Genomic DNA, 20,980 nt, shown 5'->3' on the forward strand with positions numbered 1-20,980 from the left:
CGTTCAGTGCGATTCAAGCTAAATTGGGTGCTGTTTAGTGAATCAGACTGAGCGGCACCTATTTTGGAGGCACCCAATAAATAGGCCAGCTCTAGGCACAACTAAAAGTTAGGCGTCCATGCGAGCACATAAGCACGCTTAAGAGCAGCGATTCTCTAACCCGAAGCCTGCATAGCACCTATTTTTTTGAAGGCCACCTAAATGTTTAGCGGCGTCTTGTTAGAGAATGGCTCTTTCTTGATAGGCGCTTAAGCTTCAATTATTGCCGATTAAAAAACTTAATTGAGCTTGTTATTCAGTTTCGATAGGTGCTTATCTAGGCGGTTGCCTTCAAAATAGGTGCCTAACAATAGGCGCCGGTTGCAGAATTTAAGCCCAAGTGACCCTATCCAAGATTTCTCTAAAACTATATAATGTCAAGAGAATAACCTATGCAATGTTATGTCACAATGCTATGAATGTAACTATATACTGTAAAACTACAATTGCTAACTGTAACCCGTTCTGAGCTCTTTGGGGCGGACAGAATATAAAACCAAGCAAATTAATTAAGCATCAGGGAGCGTGTGGTAGAAGTGTATTCTATAAAAGAAAATAGGCAGCCAGATTCTCTATAGGGCGTCTACAGGTATGCACCTTTTAGGCACCTAAAGGCCCCCTTTAACCAAGTTGCGCAGCCGAGTGCCGCGTGGCAAGTGCTCCGAAGTCCGTTCAATTCCTACAGGTGTCAGAGCATTTACCGCGCCGGTCTGTGCTGTGGGTTTTTATAAAAGAGGGGGTTACTTGGCAAAATACCCTTAATAAGCTCAATAATTGTTAAAAAAAAATTTTTTTATTGGTGAATAGGCACCTATCCGATTCTATCGTCCAATTACATTTTTTTTTTTTTTTAGCAATTATTGAGCTTATTAAAGATATTTTGCTAATTAAGTTGGCACATAACATTAGGCGCGCTTTAGAGAATCTGGCCCTTACTTTCCTTTATAAAGAACTAGAGTATCCAGCTATATACTGTATACACATAGCATTTAATTGGTTTGAGAAATTCTTGAAAAACTGGTCCTATGCAGTAAAAACTAACGGATCTTGTTCGCATATTTGGAGTCCTGATTATGGAGTTCCTTTGGGCTTGCCCTTGTCACCTATTTTTTTTTTTTTTTTTTAATATCTTACTGAAACTAGAAAAGGGCAACTTCCTGAATTCATAAGACGATGACATTTTTGTTTTACAAGACAAATCCTCAAATGTTGATATATTACATTTGAGGTTTTTAAATTGCGTCAACAAAATTGAAAATGAAAGCCTGCTGAAAATTAAAATATAATGGCTAGGAGCTAGACCAGGGATAGGGAACTCCAGTACTCGAGAGCCGTATTCCAGTCGGGTTTTCAGAATTTCCCCAATGAATATGCATTGAAAGCACTGCATGCAAATAGATCTCATGCATATTCATTGCGGAAATCCTGAAAACCCGACTGGAATACGGCTCTAGAGGACCGGAGTTCCCTACCCCTGAGCTAGACATTCCTTTTTTTCCCAACTACTATTGCTTTAAATAAAAATGACATGTTTATAATTGACTTTCCTTTGAGAGTTTTAGGAGCTATCTGGGATTCCTTGCTAACTTTTGAAGCCCAAGAAAACAAAACAGTTAGGGAGTATAAACCATTGAGATCAGTTCATTCCTTTTTTTATGAACCTAATTTTGCATTTCTAATTCAAGTCTTAATTCTAGTGCAACTTGATTACTATAATTTCCTTTATGGGGTTGTAACTGATACAGTATTAAAAACATAACAATTTACTCAGAATATGGTGGTGTGATTATTTTTCAAAAACAAGTTCAATCACCGGCTCTTGGCTGGTTAAATCACATTTGGCTGGCTAACTGCTAATATACAGCAGAAGATAGCTGGCTATCTCCACTGAATATTCATGGTTAATGGCTAGAATCTAGCCGTAAACTGGCTGTCATAAATATTCATTTACTAGTCAGCTATGTTTAATGACCAAACCAGGCCGTAAATAGCAGGCTTATCTTTGACTGCTAATGATTTAACCAGCTAACACTGAATATTAACTTAGCTGGTTAAATTAGCAGCCGCCAACTGCCCCCTCCCCCCCTGCCCGAATGGCTCGAAATTGAATATTTGGAGTTGGTGCCGACTGGGGGAGTTAGCTGGGCTGTTTCCTGCCGTCTGAATTTCAGCCCTTATATGGCCTAGTCAGTCTGCCTATCCATACTAATTACTATCCCCCTGTTTTACTATGGTGCGCTAATCAAATTAGCACACGCTAAACCAGGGGTGTCCAATGTCGGTCCTCGAGGGCCGCAATCCAGTCGGGTTTTCAGGATTTCCCCAATGAATATGCATGCGATCTATTAGCATCCAATGAAAGCAGTGCATGCAAATAGACCTCATGTATATTCATTGGGGAAATCCTGAAAACCCGACTGGACTGCGGCCCTCGAGGACCGACATTGGACACCCCTGCGCTAAACGCACCTCAGTAAAACAGAGCCTATATCTCCCTTTTCCTTAGAGACCCTATGTGCTTATCCTATGCTTTCTTGAATTTAGATACAGTCCTGGTTTCCATCACCTCCACTGGGAAGCTGTTCCACAGATCCACCAACCCCCCTTAGTGTAAAGAAGTATTTCCTTAGATTACTCTTAAGTCTATCCCCTTTCTCCTATGCACCCTCATTCCAGAGATTCCTTTCAATTGAAAAAGACTTGTCTGCCTTGCACTTATTCTGTGGAGATATTTAAATGCCTCTATCATATTTCCCTTCCCCTGCCTTTCTTCCATATTATGCATATTGAGGTTTTCAAGTGTGTCCCCATATGAATTATGATGAAGATCACCATTATAGTAGCCACCCTCTGGACTGACTCTATCTTGTTTATATTTTTTTGAAGGTACAGTCTCCAGAATTGTACACAGTATAATGGGGTAAGTAAAGTTAAGATCCCTGCCACTATAACTAGCGCATTACAGAGGTTGTCTGTACTATGCTGGTGAAGTTACCTCTAGAGAATGACATGGGGACAAATTTGTTCCCGTCCCCACAGGAGCTCAATTTCACCATCCCCATGAGTTTTGTCGCTGTCCCTGTCCCATTCCTGTAAGCTCTGCCTTAATCGCACAAGCCTCGGACACGTATGATTTTAAAGTGTTTGAGGCTTGTGCAGATGAGGACGGAGCTTGCAGGAATGGGGCAGGGACAGGAAAAGAACTCTCCAGGATGGGAAAATGAGTTCCCACGGGAACGGGGAAAGATTTGTTCCCGTGTCATTCTCTAGTTGCCTCTCCAGATCACAGAGATACAATGCCTCTGCATTAAGAAAGCAAAGACTTTGAAAACATTTAAACATGGCCAGGCAAATCTGCTAAAGAAGATACCTGTGATCCTGTCAACATTTCAAATTGGCTGATGAAAGACAAAAGTATATGAACAAAGTGAAAGACTTTTGGTCATATTGATCTCACAGATTATTTAGGGCCACCTCCTTTCCATGTCACACTCTTACCTTCATATCAGAAGGCAATTAAAAACTTATCTCTTTAATAAGTTTAGAGGCAAATAGTTTTCTTCTAACTGTTCAATTTAATGTATCTTTTATTACTATTTTGTAAACCGCATCGTACTATCTGGTTATGCGGTCTAGAAATCAGTTTATTGTATTGTATGAAAAATAGCTAGAATGCTGGCAAAAGACATTCTTGTGGGTTTTTAAGCTATAACGTATAAGGCACAGCCAATCACATATTATAAAGTGATTTAATCATCAGAGAAAGAGCTGATTCCAAAATAATATAAAAGGACTACTATCTGCTAATCTTATCATCTGAGCTTTGTGCCATTGTCACATGGACCAGCCAATGTTGGAACACCTTCAGCCATTCCTGAGGGAAAGAGACTTGGATAGCTGTCCAGGTGGTATAAGACATACTGTGTAATCACTTTCTTTGGGTAATGAACTGAAGGCACGTAATTATGTCAGGATGCGTGTGTTCATTCTAATATCCGACAGTGGTCATTTTAACATTTATAGAGCTGCAATTTTGATTTTCTAATAGTTCTGTCTTTATTCTTGCAAATAGCTTTATTCGTCATGTAAATACATCTGTTCTATTACTACTAGTTTGGTGTCAATTGTTTACCAGTAAAAGGAGTTGTAACTCAGATCTGCTAAGTTAGGGGGACATCATTTCAATATCATAATTCCAGAGTGTTTTACAGATAATATATAGAAATAAAACAAAACATAAAGGAAATAAGTTGACACCTTTTTATTGGACTAACCTAATGCATTTTTATTAGCTTTCGAAGCTAATCCTTCTTCAGATCAGAAATATGCAAATGTTGACAAATATCAGTATACTGTAAATTCTCAAATATAAGTCGAGACCCCCATTTTCCCCCCAAAGAGGGGGAAAATGTTTGACTTGAATACAAGTAGAGTGGCTTAATATTCACATGCCCTGCCAGAATTTGCACCCAGTGCCCCCTCCCTCCTTCCCCTGCCAGGCTCTGCACCCAGCTCCCTCTCTGCCAAACACTGCACACAGTCCCCTTCCCTCCCTCCCAGGTTCTCCACTCTGTCCCCTCCCTGCCCTGTCCATCATACCTCCTCTGCTGCTGGAATCCATGGTGGTCCAGAGGTGTAGCAGGTAGGAGTGAGTTTTTTGTGCTCCTGCCCCACTGCTAAACTGGTCATTCGCTCGCTGCTGCAAATTCTGGCTTCAACCGCTGAGCGGTACCGAGTAGGAGTGTGCTTTGGCACTGCTGCTCGGCTTTCTGAATGGCTTTCTGAATGGCTCCCATGAATTCTAGTGAGAATTCGCAGGAGCCATTCAGGAAGCTGCTCAGCGCCGAGCAGCAGCGTGAAAGCACGCTTCTGCTCAGTACCGCTCAGTGGCTGAAGCTGGAACTTGCGGCAGTGACCAACCAGGTTATCAGCAGGGCTGGAATGCGCAACGCTTGCTCCTGCCCGCTACAACTCTAAACCATCAGGGATTCCAGCAGCAGAGGTATGATGGACAGGGCGTGGGACAGGGTGCAGAGCCTGATGGCCCAGCGGAGGCCTGCAATTAGTCTGGGAGGGGATTGGGTGGGCGCTGGCCCGAATATAAACTGGAACCCCCATTTTTGGGCCTATTTTTTGGGCCTAAAAATCCCAGTTTATATTCGAGTATATACGGTATATAAGAGAAACATATAAGCATTCCAATGGCAGTCTCACAGGAAGAGGGAAGGGGTGGGTAAGATGAGAAAAAGGGAGGGCTGGGTGGGTGAGAGACAAAAAAATATGTAATGAAGATGTAATGGAGGCAGCCCTTCCCACTTCAGTGGAGAATAGGGAGAGTTTCTCTTGCTTAATTGCAGAGCCTCTCTAGAACCCAATGGAAGAAAAATGGGGGCACCTGTGCAGCAAACTAACAGCTGCTTGGATCAGGATACTAATTGTGCCATGTTAACACAGGAGTTAATCTCTCTGCCTGATATTTTGATTCTAAAAGGAAGGCAGGACAAAATTTAAAATAGTTTCATCCCCAGAAGTAATAAACATAGCTACTGAATTTCCTGTATCTAATCACACATAAAGTGTGAAACAACAGGAGTCAATGGTTAAAGGGGGGGATAATAAAACATGTCTTTTGCCTAAAAACCACAAATTGATCTAATCATCAGACACAGTACAGATTCCAAATTAACATAAAAGATCTACTATCTGCAGAGGTCCAAGCTTCAAATTGCAACTGTACTTGGGATGCCCAGATCACCTAGCATTAGTAAAATCTTGCCCCCAAGGCCAGAAGGATACTAGCTGGGTTGTGGGAAGGAGTAGAGTTTGGAAACAGGAAGGGGAGGGAATAAGGAAATCAAGCATTTTATTTGCTAGACGTGTGGATGAGGTGGGAAGTTGAAGAAGAAATGTTGGAATTATAGAGAAGGAAGAATGTTGGACCCATGAGGGGAATACATGACAAAGAGGGAGGGAAGAGAAGGTAGCACTTGCTGTACCCCTTGGTGAAGCAGCAGGGGGAAGGAGGAAGGGATGAGAGAACGAGTGGCCCGTGGGAATGGGGGTTGGGGACAGGAGGGAAGATGAAAAATGCTGGCTCCTACTGGTGATAGAGTGACAGGAGGGATGGAAAAGAGATGAAAATATGCTGGACCCAGAGGTGGAGGTGGGTGATGTGTGAGAAGGGAATAATGAAGAGAGAAGCTAGGCATGGAGAGGGATAAGGTTAATGCTGGGAATGGAAAGGAAGGATAGGGATATGGACACAAAAAGGAGATGAGAATAAGGAGACAGAGAAGGGAGATGCTCATCATAGCAGAAGAGCAGGAACACAGAGGGAAGATATCAAACAGGGCACTAAGGGATGCAGAGGGAAGATGAATGATGGACATGGAGAGAGAAGAAATACCCTGGCAAGAGAGTTAAGAGAAGACAGAATAAAGTGGAAAAACCGACAACCAAGGTAGAAAAGGGTAATTTCATTTTCTATTTATTGATTCGTTTTGTGTCAGTTGTTTATCAGTAAAAAGAGTTGGAACTCAGATCTGCCAAGTTAGGGGGACACAATTTTAATATCACAATTCCAAAGTGCTATAAAAATATGAGTCACATGTCTCTACCTACTACTAGGTTTTGAATTTCTGGTTTACTCCTACAGATCTCACCAGAGACTTATGCAGAACATATTCACTTCCTTTTACCAGCTGGCCATTCATCTCCCTATTCAGCCAAGCATTCTTATGGCTTTTGCTATCATCTTTTCCACTTTATGGCCACCTTAAGATCATCAGATATGATCATCCTCAAGCCCAGCTCTTTTTTTGTGCACTCCCTTAGGGTTTTACAGACCAAATGCATATCCCTGTATTTTTATCATTAAACTCTTAGCTGCCAAATTCTAAACCACCCTTCAAGCTTCACTAGATCCCTCCTCATGTTATCAGGGGCGTCTGCCCTATTGCAGAATTTGGCATCATCTGTAAAGAGGCAAACTTTACCAAACAATCCTTACATAACATCTCTCACAAAAATGGGCTAACAAGAATCAGACCAAGAAGAGATCCAAGTGGCAAACCACGGACAACGTTCATTTCCTTAGCCTGAGCTCCGTTTAACATAATCTTTGTCTCCTTTCACTCAAACAGTTTCTAACCCAGTCAGTCACTTTAGGGCCCATATTGAGAGCACTTAGTTTATTTATAAGTCACTTTACCCGTGTGAATTTGTGTCAAAGATTTTGCTATAATCAAAGAATATCACATGTAGCACTCTTCCTTGATCACCCAGTCAAGAAATTAAACTGATTCATCTGATAAGCCCTAGTTTTAGTAAAACCATTGGATTCCAGAAACCCTACTATAGTTTTATTCATTTAATTTCTTATATACTGCCTGGAAGTCCAGGAGCTATCAAAGTGGTGTACCTTCAGGAACAATGGGCATTTTCTCTCCCTGGAGGGCTCACAATCTATGTTTATGTTTATTAAAACATGTTATATACTGCTTAGCTAAAATTAAAATATCAAAGCGGTTTCCATATAAGCTCCCCTTTTACAAACTGTAGCGCAGTTTTTAGCGCCGGCCAAGGCAGTAATAGCTCAGGCGCTCATAGAATTCCTATGAACGTTGGAGCTGTTACCACCGTGGCCAGCGCTAAAACCATACCACAGTTTTGTAAAGGGGGGGGAGGGGGGAATCTAAACAATAAAAATGAAAATTGCAAAAAGAACTCCATTAAAATAGAAAAGGTCCTCACAAGAAAATAGAACCATTCACATATATATTATTATGAACATTAAATCCAGTGTCCAATCCAGGGGTGCCCAACACGTCGATAGCGATCTACCAGTTGATTGCAAAGGCAACGCAAGTCAATTGCGGAGCCCTGCTGTCAAAATAAACTCTATTGCTGAGGCAACTTGGCAATGGAGAAGCCGCTGCTAGCCCCTCCAAAGTAAGTTAAATGACCTCACACCGACAACCCAATTGCTGTATATAATATAGGTTTATTAGTAATAAACAGAAGTCAGCTTACATGAAATAATATATAGTACAGCAGTTAGGCCAACGGATGATAACATACAGAGTGCCGGCATCTGTTATGTGAGATCTGTCCTAAAACATAAGTCAGCAGTTAGTTTAGTAGCCTAGGGTTAAGAGTACTACCTGGTTACTAATTATATACTCAGTTTCTATTGGATTATCACACATCATTTTTTTTGTTGATTGGATGGTATACATAATGATCATTGAGTCATAATGAAGCATGGTATCACTTGGTGTCAAATATAACTTCTCTATTTTCCCTGACAATGCATTCTTAATACTAAGGCCAATAATCCCTGAGAGTGGGCCCCCCCTCCTTCCCCCTTCCCCTCCTAGGTTTGAATGTAGATCTGTCAGCTATTTTCAGCTGTGGTTAATGCCACTGTGGCCATGACGTCCTGACCTGGAGTTATGTGGTTTGGTTTCTCTGGTGACCCAAGCATTTCTTGGAAAGTCCCAAAATAGTATATCCAACACTTGTTACAGTCAGCAGATGTTTGCCACCTTCTAGGGCACAGATGAAATTCTCTCAAAAACATGTTGTTTGTGCTAACGGGGAAAGAAATGCTTTTTGCACTGTTCACAAATCCTGTGTAAGTTTAATTCAGCAACACAATAGGCTCCTTTTACTAAGGTGCGCTAGCATTTATAGCGCGCACTAAAGATTAGTGCGCGCTAACCACGCGCAAAACGAAAAATACTAATGCAAGCTCTATGGAGGCATTAGTGTTTAGTGCATGCGGTATTGTAGCGCGCGCTAAAATCGCTAGCACATCTTAGTAAAAGGAGCCCTATGTATCTCATGAGAGAGTCTTCACCCTCATTCTCATAAGGGTCTTCTCCCTCATTCCCCTCTTGAAGCCTGAAGAGGCTTCACCATAATCAGAAACAAGGTGTAGATGAAGTCTATTGGTATTCCAAAGAGTCTGTCCATGTCCAAGGGGAGGAGAGAAAGGGGTTCACTAATCAAGAACTAAGCTTAGTAAAATTAAGAAGACAGTTGTCATTCCCACCCAACCTAATAGTGTCCTAGCCTCATCATGACTCAAGATAAAATCACAGAAAATCATAAGAAATTACAGGGTAGTGTATATAGATATATCAAAGGTATTGATTAAATGTTTAATAACAAAAGGTATGCAACAGTACATATTATGAGATCAATTTGGTTTACACATCAAAAGTTATACACGGGTGTCGTTCTCAAAATCAATAAGAATGCATTCATTAATACCTCTCTGGGGAAGCATAGTGAGATAATCAGATCCAGTAGGGAGTGCGAGGGTTTCATAATATGTATAAGAGGACAGAAGTTGACAGGTTACCTATTCTGAAGTGGATTTAATGAGTTTAACACAACACTGTGCACAGGAGACCACGCAATGTAAAAACGAGTGAATCTCGGACCACAGAATACACTACAGCACAGGTGCGATGCAGCATTTTAATTGCCTTCCCTGGTGTTATCTTCTGGCCAGCTCCCTCCTCCTCACTGCCGCAGTATACACAAAGCCACAGGCAGCGGCGGCTCCTCGCGCGTCCCGTGCCTCATCCGAAAGCATTCCCTCTGATGTTGTGACATCAGAGAGAAGACTTCCAGTTCAGGCGCAGCATACGCGAGGAGCCGCCGCCCGTGGCTTTGTGCACACTGAGACAACATCACAAAATGTCCCAATTTTTTGGGTTGAAAATTGCCTATTTAGATGTCTTAGCTGGCTGGATGTTCAACATTAGGATGTCCAAATTTGCTTGCCATTTTAGACTACAAAACCATCCAAGTTCAAAATATCCAAATCCAGACCATTTGGATGTGGGAGGGGCCAGCATTGTAATGTACGGCTACATGGACATGCCAATAGAGCAGTGGGGTACCTTAGAGGGCACTGTTGTAAACTTCACATAAAGGGTGTCAGAAGTACATTTCACCATAACCCCCTTATAATTTATGGTGAGCCCTCCAAAACTCTCCCCAAACCTACTATAACCTCCGGTCTACTACCCCAATAGCCCTTATGGGTGCAGGTGGCACCTACTGTATGTGGCAGTATTACAGGGTTTTGATGGGCTCACACTTTCCACCATAAATGTAGTGGTTAGAGTGGCTTATGGGCCTAAGTCTATAGCTCACTAGCCCACTCTCCAAGCTATTTAAGACACCTGTGTGATGCTCTACGGAGATTTCCCATACTGTTTATTTAAAAAATATATATTCCACTTATCAACTAAGCAGGTAACAGTTAATACATACATAAAAATAACAGGACTTTACAATATATGTCAAAGAAACTCATTAAAAGACCATCATCTTATATTCCAATCATATAGGAGTGCTATATTCTCTACTGACTTCAGAATGATCAAAAAAGGCACTCACAAATAATCTGGTCTTTAACAGTTTTTTTTAAATGACCTGAAATTTGTACATGTTCTCAATGTCCCTTTCAGTGTATTCCAAAGTCTTGGATCTGCTATAGCTACAGCAGCTCTACTAGTTTTTTTAAATAAATGTACCTCTTAACCTTTTCCTCAATTATTCTCAAAGTTGATTCAGAGCGTAAATTTCGATTTGGAATGTACCTTTTCAAAATTTGGACAAAGCACCATGGTGAGACGCCATAAAGCACATGGTGTATTACGGTCAAGACCTTAAACTCAATTCTAGCCTCAATTGACAACCAGTGTAATTTCCTTAACACTGGAGTGCTGCTGTTCTAGAGACAGGTATTTACAGATTTGAGGGAGATGGGAGGGGGTCAATGAACACTGGGAGAGTGTGTGGGGTAGGGTTGCCAGATTTTCCAATCGGAAAATCTGGATTCCTAGATCTGACCCCAGGCCGGCCCAGTTCCATCCATCCACACTCTAATCCTGCCCCCAGTCGCACCATAACCGCCCCCACTGTCTGCTCTTGTCTGCCTCCTACTCCTGGCCGCCTGCTCTTGTCCACAAATCACATTTGGAAGAAAGGAAGTCCACGCATGCGTGGATGTCATGCGGTGATGTCACACACATGCACATGTGACGTTATTGCTTGACATCCACGCATGCGTGGACTCCTTCCCTGCCCGAGGCGATTTGAGGAGGCTTTTCAAACCCTGGACAAAGTGCCGGGTTTTGAAAAGCTGTCCGGAACCCTGGACATATCCTCAAAAGGAAGACATGCCCGGGGAAATATGGAAGTCTGGAAACCCTAGTGTGGGTGTCATAACTTAATCACTCTGGTCAGTCTGAGTATCGTTTTGGCACTTAGACACTTTTATAGCAGGTCTAGCTTGGAATGTCAAAATTCAATCCAGGCACTACTATAGTTGATTTGAATGAAGAATATTATCATATATCAGTCTGCCTCAGCAAGATGTTATCTTACCGATTTGCCAAACTTCATTCTATCTGGCTTAACAACAATTTCAGGTCCTCAGCGGGCCACCACACACTCAAACCATCTCATTGTGCGGGGCTTTACGCTCCCACTCGTCATCGGACTAGATAAACGTTTTATAAATATTTTAAAGAATTTTTTATATAAGAATTATTTTTAATATATTTCCACCCTCCCGATTAGCGTTGAATATACAAAGCTAAGCACTTTTAGCATATATTAAAAATAATTCTTATATAAAAAATTCTTAAAAATATTTATAAAACGTTTATCTGGTCCGATGACGAGTGGGAGCGTAAAGCCCCGCACAATGAGATGGTTTGAGTGTGTGGTGGCCCGCTGAGGACCTGAAATTGTTGTTAAGCCAGATAGAATAAAGTTTGGCAAATCGGTAAGATAACATCTTGCTGAGGCAAACTGAAAGTTCAATCCAGAACATCTTGGGAAAGGTTTGATTTATTATTGCAAGACGTCCAAGTCTACGCTCACCCAGAACACGCCTCCAAAATACCCCTTTAGTTTTGGATGCACAGCAGCTAGGACACCTCGCAAGAAGTCCAGAAAAATGATTTTGAAAATTGGCATTTGAATGTCCTGGCAATTAGGATGTCCAAGTGCCGATTTATGTCGTTATTTTGGACGTCTCAGTGTTTCAAAAATGCCCCTAACAGTATGTGCTGAATCTCTAACTCATTGCTTAATGTGAAGCCTGACTTGAGAACATGCGGTTTGCCAGCTTCCATAGCTATGACATTTGCTACTATGACTGGTGCTGTGGGCACATTATATATGCTTTCATGCTCAATCTCTGCCCATGACATATCCTCTCCCAAAAATATTTTTTTTAAATCAGTAATGCATGAGTTAGTGTACACTAACAAGCAAAATATTGTAAAATATGTTTCTGTGGTAGCCTGTTTGTGTGTGTTAACTGCATTTTAAGGCTTTAATGCCCTTTTGTTAAAGGGCCCCAAAGTATTTTCATCACCACCTTTCCCTGAGACATGAACAAATGACACATGAAGTGTTTTGACACAAAAATATTATTATTTTGAACTAAAAAAAACAATAAAATGCACAAAAACTAACCCCCTCTTCTATTAAACTGCGCTAGCAGTTTTTAGCACAGAGAGTTGCGCTGAATGGCCCGTGCTGCTCCCGATGCTCATAGGAACTCTATGAGCGTCGGGAGCAGCGCAGGCCATTCAACGTGGCTCCCTGTGCTAGAAAACTGCTAGCGTAGTTTAATAGAAGAGGCCCTAAGGGAGTTTGCCATCATAAACCAAACAATAGGACAATTAAATAAGAATAATACTAGGAATACAACTAATATAAATGTGTCATTAACAGAATTGTAATTTTTTTAGTATTAATTTTTTAATGGAATGATGTTAATATTTATTTATTTTTATGTTTATTATTTATGTACCACTTATATTTTAACAGCCTGTTTTACAAAGCCGCGCAACAACAGCCCCGAAGCCCTTTAAATTTCTATGGGCTTCGGGGCCGTTACCATACAGCAGCCATTAGCGCGGCTTTGTAAAACAGGGCCTATGTGGTTTACATTCAGGTACTTTATCATATTTCCCTATCTGTCCCAGTGGGCTCAAACTCTATCTAGTGTACCTGGGGCAGTGAGGGGATTAAGTGACTTGCCCAGGGTCACAAGGAGCAGCGAGGGATTTGAACCCACAGCCTCAGGGTGCTGAGGCTGTAGTTCTAACCCCTGCATCACAAACTATAACACTTTAGTTTTCAGTGGTATATCATGTACTCAAATCAAAATTTAAATATAATAATGATTAATATAAAATTATTAACTATAATTATATACAGTATATAAAAAGAAAACAAAATGCCATCACTCAAGGCTGGAGAGGGCGCATTGGTACAAGAAACAAGGTTCTTCAAGGCAGTCGTGTTTTCCTATACTTCTGCCACCAAATCCATCCCACTGTGGACATGCTCTTAATTCTGGCCCTCATGGCATGCACCTCAATTACCAGCTCCCTAGCAATTGATTATGGGCCCTGAGGGCCACTATTGGGAGCAGGGCATCATGCTTTATTCCCCTTCGGCCACCAAAGAGGAGGAAGATTTAGAGGAAAAGACCCTCCTTCTCCCTCTATTGTCTTGCAATTGCCATGTCATGTGACAACTCCACCATAGCTCCGTCCTCCTCATGCATCACCATGTCTGCTTCAGCTGCGGCCCCAGAGCTGTTGCATCTATGGACAGGAAAAAAGGTCATTTAGTGCCACATATCTGGGTAAAGAAATGGGGTGGGGGCAGCAAACAGACAACTGTATGCACAAATACACATAACAAACAGTGTAATGATGTGCTCCGTATCTCTGTCCGAGTTGATATGTGGCCAATATCTTATCTAATCAGAGCCACAGTCTTGCATTTACAAGGTCATAGCTTTGGCAGCTCTCTGATACATTCCATATGGCATGTGCAAAGGAATGTTGTTAAAAACATATGTCATATAGACAGATGAATCATCAGGGGAATCGCAGGGGTCATGTCTGCATGGGGCTTTCTTGCACAAATATGTTGACAAACCATCCCTATGGACTCTGTGTGCTATCATGGTGTCATGTTTTCACCTGACTTTTCTGATGCTGGGTGATATTACCACAGTTAAGATTAATATTATTCCATATAGCATGATGTGGCAGTGCTAGGGTATGAGAAAATGTTTTCAAGCATCATCCTTGTCAATCTGTTTCATAGGCTGCTTACCCTCAGCTTGCGTCCCTCGAATCCAAGGATCAGGATGCTTCTGGCCAAATTAAATCATTGTCTCACATACTGTTTTCCAAATGGAAAGTTTATAGCATGGGGTGATATAACATTAAGGTACTGTGGCAATCAGGACCCAGGTTTAATACATAGATAACTGGTGGCAGGCTCCTTGGAAGTTGTGTCCCAATTTAAATACCCTGCCTAGTTAAATGGATGGCGCTGAATTTATTGAATGAACCTGGATCAGCAAGAATGCACACTGAATGATACCAGAAGGTATCAAATCATAGTATGGGTAACACATCTGCCATGTATAGTTCACATCAGTGAGCTTTGATCCCCGCTTTTTATTCAATATTCTGGCCGGCTCACTCTTTCCCCCAACCCCATTCCACTCCCACAGCACAGCTGCCATGACAGAGTGGCTCATCATAAGAACTTAAGAATAGCCTTACTGGGTCAGACCAATGGTCCATCAAGCCCAGTAATCCGTTCTCACAGTGGCCAATCCAGGTCACTAGTACCTGGCCAAAACCCAGGAGTAGCAATATTCTATGCTACATACCCAGGACAAGCAGTGGCTTCCCCAGGTCTTTCTCAATAACAGACCATGGACTTTCTTTCCAGAAACTTGTCCAAACCTTTATTAAAACCAGCTACATTATCCGCTCTTACCACAACCTTTGGCAATGCGTTCCAGAGCTTAACTATTCTCCAAGTGAAAAAATATTTCCTCCTATTGGTTTTAAAAGTATTTCCCTGTAACTTCATCGAGTGTCCCCTAGTCTTTGTATTTCACTGACAGATATCGCTCTTACCTTACTATCAGCCACCTCTTAGCAGATGTGTTCACACAGTGATGTTCTTTTTTGCATAGGTAGGGAATATTTGATTTCAGTGCCTCCAGTTCATGCAGGGTTCTAAATCATCTGTAAGGACCAAGACATCATTTACTAAACCTTATGTTCAGAGACCTCTTTATACATGTCACCCTTCAATGTCCCGGTGCTCATCCCATCTCTTTCCATGTATATCTCCTGGACAGTGTTTATCATTACAGTACATCAGTGTTGCAACAACTGCGTCCAGTATTCATCCTGTCTATTTCACGACCACTGGGTGTGCAGTACAGTTTAGTTTTACCCATATGCAAACTGGTCTTCTCTGGTTTGCACTGTGCCCTAGACACTCATCCCTTAATAAGGACCATCAGTATCTGTGAATTCCTGTATGCATAAAGCACTCTGTGGTGCATTTGAGGTAGTGTCAGACCAGCCATACTATTGTAGGGGCCACAGTGGTGGGAGAATGGGTGTTAGTAGAAGATATGTGGTTTCTAAACATTGTATTCAACATACATTACCCCTCCTAGAGTACACATTCATTCAGTAGCATTGTGTGGTTCACATACACACCAGGGTGATAAGCAGTAAGATTCAGTCTTACCTTTGGAGGTGGCTCTGGAAATGTCTCCAGAGCTTCCTAGATGTCCACAGGCTGGAGGACTAGCCTGCACAGTTCCAAACTTTCCTATGTAGATAAATTAGGCAGCCTCTTTTTCGGAGCCATGTTTGTGATGCGACTGCCAGCCACAGAGGGCACTGGAGAAGGGGCAGGAATGGATAAGGTTACCATTTTTCGGGCCACAAAAATCCAGACACATGGCCATGCCCTGTTCCGCATCTGGCCCTGCCACGCCCAATTTCACCTTCGGCTCCGTCCCATTCTGCCCCAGCCCCTCCCAGTTCAGCCTCCAGAACTGCCCCCACAAACCTCCTCTCTTCCTCGATAAGCTCTGGCTGCATCTGGAGGGCCTGGAGCATGTGTGGATGTGTGTGACGTTATCTGCGCATGCTCAGATGCTCTCCAGATGTGGCCAGAGATCGTTGGGGCTTTCCAAAACCCAAACTAACAGATTTTGGAAAGTCCATCCAGGACAGTCCTCTAAAAAGAAGACATATCTGGGTTTTCCTGGACGTCTGGCAACCCTAAAAATGGAACCATGGACCTGGATATAGAATGGCATATACCCAGTTACTGGGCCTTTGTTCCTGGATAAATAGCACCACACACCCAGTTACTTTGACCGGCCAACCCACACCTGTTTAATATATCATTTTCAACACTAGCCAGGTTGTTATATGCCAGGGGTAAGCAATTCCGGTCCTCGAGAGCCGGAGCCAGGTCAGGTTTTCAGGATATCCACAATGAATATGTATGAGATGGATCTGCATGTACTGCCTCCTTGAGATGCAAATCTATCTCATGCATATTTATTGTGGATATCCTGAAAACCTGACCTGGCTCTAGCTCTCGAGGACCGGAATTGCCTACCCCTGTTATATGCCAATGCAGATAATGAATAACACAAGTACTTGTCTGCTATATGCAGTTGCCAAACCACAGATACTGAGAAAATTATCCAGTTATTTTCTAGTTTTCAAAATACTGGTATAGCTGGTTATTATTATGTGGTTTTCCCAGTGTTAACCATATTTTGAATATTAATGGTGGAGTATGTGTTTACTCAGGTTCTCTTTGCATGAGGGTTCTTTAAAAAGTTTTTGCACTTTCATATTTTCGCAGGAAATGGTTGGGGGCGGGAGAAGTGGTAAGAGGGCGTGTCGCAAAATGCCACGTGATTAGTCAGGCAAGCCGGCTCACCTTACAGGTAGTGATGTTATTTGCTTTTGAGATATTTAATAAGTAGTGTTAAAAAAAATAAAATATGTATATGCCACATTAAATGGGTTCTGATCTTTAAACAAAGTGTAATATATGAGGGATCTTCAAAAAAGTGTCTACAGTTTTATTTATTTTAACACTATTTATTAAATATCTCAAAAGCAAATTACATCACTACCTGCAAGTTGAGCCGGCTTGCCTGACTAATCAGGTGGCATTTTACGACACGCCCTCTTACCACTTCTCCCGCCCCCAACCATTTCCTGCGAAAATATGAAAGTGCAAAAACTTTTTGAAGAACCCTCATATATTACACTTTGTTTAAAGATCAGAATCCATTTAATGTGGCATATACATATTCAATAAGAGATGAAATTGGAGGGGGACTTTTTCACACTACTATAACTTAAAAAATGTACATTACTTATATTTTGTTCTGTACAGGAGGAAATGTATTTCCGGTTTTCTTTCTTCAGTATTCCATTGTTAACGATAGTTTGGGTTTTATTGGAGTTTGCATTTAATTTTTTTCCTGCATATTTGTTTCTAATCTATTTGTGTTTTTCTTGTGTAACAGAGGTGAGGGATTCTGTTAACATGTAGATTGTGTACTGTATAAGAATCTGTAGTGATCAGCTTGTTCTTTTTTCCCAACTGGAGATGTACTGTTGACCTAGGTCACCTTTTACTAAAGTGATGAACGCGGACAGATGCGGTAACTGCACCAAAGCCCTTTAAATCCCTATAGGTGGCGGTTGCCTTGCAGTGCTCACTAACACCGCTTAGTAAAAGGATCCTTAAGTAGGGTTATTGCAAACTGAGTTATTGGACTTAGTGCTGGTATAGATTAGGAAGACTTTATACTAAAATTGTGTCTTAGACTGGTTCAAAATAATATAAAAGATTTTGTAGGGCGTAAGATACAGTATATACTGTCATATGCATGATCTTTATTCTGCATTAACTGGTATGGGAAGTAATTTATGGAAGCAGTATACTACTTACCATGTATTCTATCTCTTTTGTCAGAGTATAGCAGTTTATTTCTCCTATGCACATGATTTTGGGGGGGGGTTCATGATTTTTATTTGCAATTGCAATAAAATACAAAAGAAAACAGGAAATAAAATAGTCCATTTCCATGGGGATACAAAGCAATGTTAACAACATTGTAACAAAGTATTACAGGAAATCAGGATAATCTATTAACAGCCGTGGCTATCCAATCAATTTTAAGAGTCTGGAAAGATTCAACTTCATTATCATTTATGTTTTGGTGGAATTTGTCTGTCTAATAGGGAAATATGAGTCAGTTGTCATGGAAAAAAGAGGTAGCAAATCAAAATTTGACAAAATATGACTACCTGTTAAAGAATTTGTGGAGAATAACATGATTAGAAATGAATAGGTTACTTATTTTTTTTTTAATATGATGTCACATTTTTTGTTTAGTGTATCCTCGACTTGTGATATGTTAATTGTTTGGAAATCTGAAATATGTATTCTAGTGCCTTGAGATAAATAGTATGTATGTGTATGAATGAGTATGATGTTACACTTTCTGTATGTGGAGGGAAGGGTGTGGGGGGAGGTGTTTATTTTGGACTGCAATATGTGTATCCCTTGCTTATGATAGGAATTGTTATGTAGAATATTTTGGAGAATGTATTCTACTATCTAATTGTTTATGTGAACAATTTTCAATAAATATATTTGAACTTAAAAATCTATCCTTATGCTGATTCATTATTGAAAGCCTAACTATCACCTGCTTCTTTTTCTCTGTCCAAAAGAAAAGACTCCAATTGAGATGGATCATGGCTAGGGTTATCAGACGTCTGGGAAAACCTAGACATGTCCTCTCTTTAGAGGACTGTCCAGGTTCCCGGATGGACTTTCCAAAACCTGGCAGTTTGTCCGGGTTTTGGAAAGCCCCAACGAGCTCTGGCTGCATCTGGAGGGCCCCGGATGACATCATACACATTTGCACATGCTCCAGGCCCTCCAGACGCGGGCGTCACTCGTCGGGGAAGACGAGAGGAGGCTTTGTGGGGGCGGGGCTGGAGGCAGAACTGGGCAGGGCTGGGGCAGAATGGGGCCTTTGCACATGTGCGGATGTGAACGTGATGATGTCACGCATGCACGCAATGTCATCAGGTCGATGTCCACGCACATCTGGATGCCTCGAGTTGCGGCCATTCATTTAGTGTGCCACAGCTTGACAAATTACATCACTGCACTAGAGAGAGAACCTCTGGAGCTGTCCGGCAGTACTCTGCTTCAATTGTTGATACTACCAAGAAGGTATTGTGAAGATAGATGACCGCTAGTGGGGTGGGGGTGGGGGAGTAGGTGGAAGGGAATCGAGAGATACCAGATTATGAGACAAGGGTTGTGGACAATAGGGAGAATGATGCTGCATTAGGAAGGGGGGTGGGGGTGGCATAGATGCTTGACTAGGAGTTGGGACCTGAAGTGGAATTGTGAGCATAAGAAAGACATAAAATGGACACTACAGAGAGAGATATGCTTTACATGGGTGAGAGAAGTAACATTCCTTTAGCACTACAGCATTAAAGGCAAGATTGGATGGCCTAGAGGGGCAGGTAGGAAAGTGAGAGGACGTGGACCAGGGTGGGGAAGGGGGTAGGGTTGAAGTTTCAGAAGTGCAGGAGGAGGTACCAGAAGAAAGAGGGGGTGGGAGAGATAGAGAGAGAGATTGGGGAGATTTTTGAGAGGGATAAAGGATGGAAAAACAAAAAAGGAAGATAGTGGACCATGGATGGAGGGAAGGGGGAGATATACCTATGGAGGGGAGGGGTGATGGAAGAAGATGGTGCATGTGGAGAGAAGAGGAAAGGGAGAGAAGAGAGAAGGGAGGGTATGGTGCCCACGGAAGGGAGGGAAGGGAAGAGATGATGCCCATGGAAGAGAGGGGAAGGGAAGAGATGAAAACTAAATAGATTTGGGATGGAAGAAAGCTGAATGCAAAAGACTGATATAGAGCAGAAAATGAAGGAGAAGAAAAAAGAAATAGTGAGTAGACAGGAGGCCCTGGAAACAGATTTGATAGCACAGAACTGTGCTGCATGCAAAGGGAAGCAGCATCAGAGTCAGAGAATGAGATGATGAGAAAGATAAAATGACCAGACAACAAAGTTAGCATAAATGATTTTATGTTTAGAAATTGAGATATGTCAATTTTGATCATTTACATCTGCTATCTCCACATTGCACTGTACAGGAGGCGCATTATGCAATTAAATTTTTTAATCAATGTGCAGTCCTACACACACACACATATAATAGAGAAAGAGTGTGTTATCTTTATTTACCTATTCCAAATAGTGTCAGTCCTCTATTGCCAGTCCTATTTTCTTAAAATAATCTGTATTATGCAAAAGACTGGGAAAACCAGCACATATTACCCAAGTTTACAAGAAGACACAATAAAGGGAAATTCATCAAGATGCAGGTTTGTACCTTACTGCACCTTGATGTCCTGCGCGATTTAGCAGCCTGCAGTATCCTGGTACTTCAGGTTGCTGAATTCTATCTTACAGGAATAATGCTGCTTGCGAGCCACCTCACAAGCAGCGTTATCCTGTGGCCCAGGAGCTGGGATCCCCATCCACAGACCTAACACCCCCCCCCCCCCAATATTCAGTCCTCCCCATGCTTGCCCACTCCCATCATATCTACCTGACTTGTCAATGGTGTTCCAGGGGAGAGTCTGTGTGGGTCTGCTGGGGGTGATCTGGGGGTCCGGGGCTCTTTGGCCAGGAGCGATGCCCAATCACTCCCAGCCCCTCCTGCAGCAGCAAAATGGCACCCCTAGCAGCAGTCTCACCTGACTACTGCTAGGGATCATAGTTCCATTTAATGACCACAGACCACCTCTGGTGGACCCCTGGACTTCCCCGGACCATCAAGAATAAGTCAGGAAATGGATGGGGTGAGTAGGTCTGAGTGTGTGTGTGTGTGGGGGGGACCCAGCGGCGCAGGCTAGAAGCATCAGGCCATGGCTTTGTGTGGTCCGATGCTCCCAGATAGTAAAAAAGCTGGGGTTATTCTACCATGG

The 20,980-nt window shown here is 42.0% G+C and overlaps 1 protein-coding gene across 7 annotated transcripts in view; it reads right to left on the bottom strand.

Moving 5' to 3' along the window:
- Nucleotides 1-20,980, bottom strand: part of MEIS2 (Meis homeobox 2) — a 659,015-nt gene that overhangs the window by 19,761 nt on the left and 618,274 nt on the right. The gene's annotated exons all lie outside the window — the stretch shown is intronic.

Source organism: Geotrypetes seraphini, chromosome 7 (assembly GCF_902459505.1).
Source record: "Geotrypetes seraphini chromosome 7, aGeoSer1.1, whole genome shotgun sequence".
Classification (NCBI taxonomy): domain Eukaryota; kingdom Metazoa; phylum Chordata; class Amphibia; order Gymnophiona; family Dermophiidae; genus Geotrypetes; species Geotrypetes seraphini.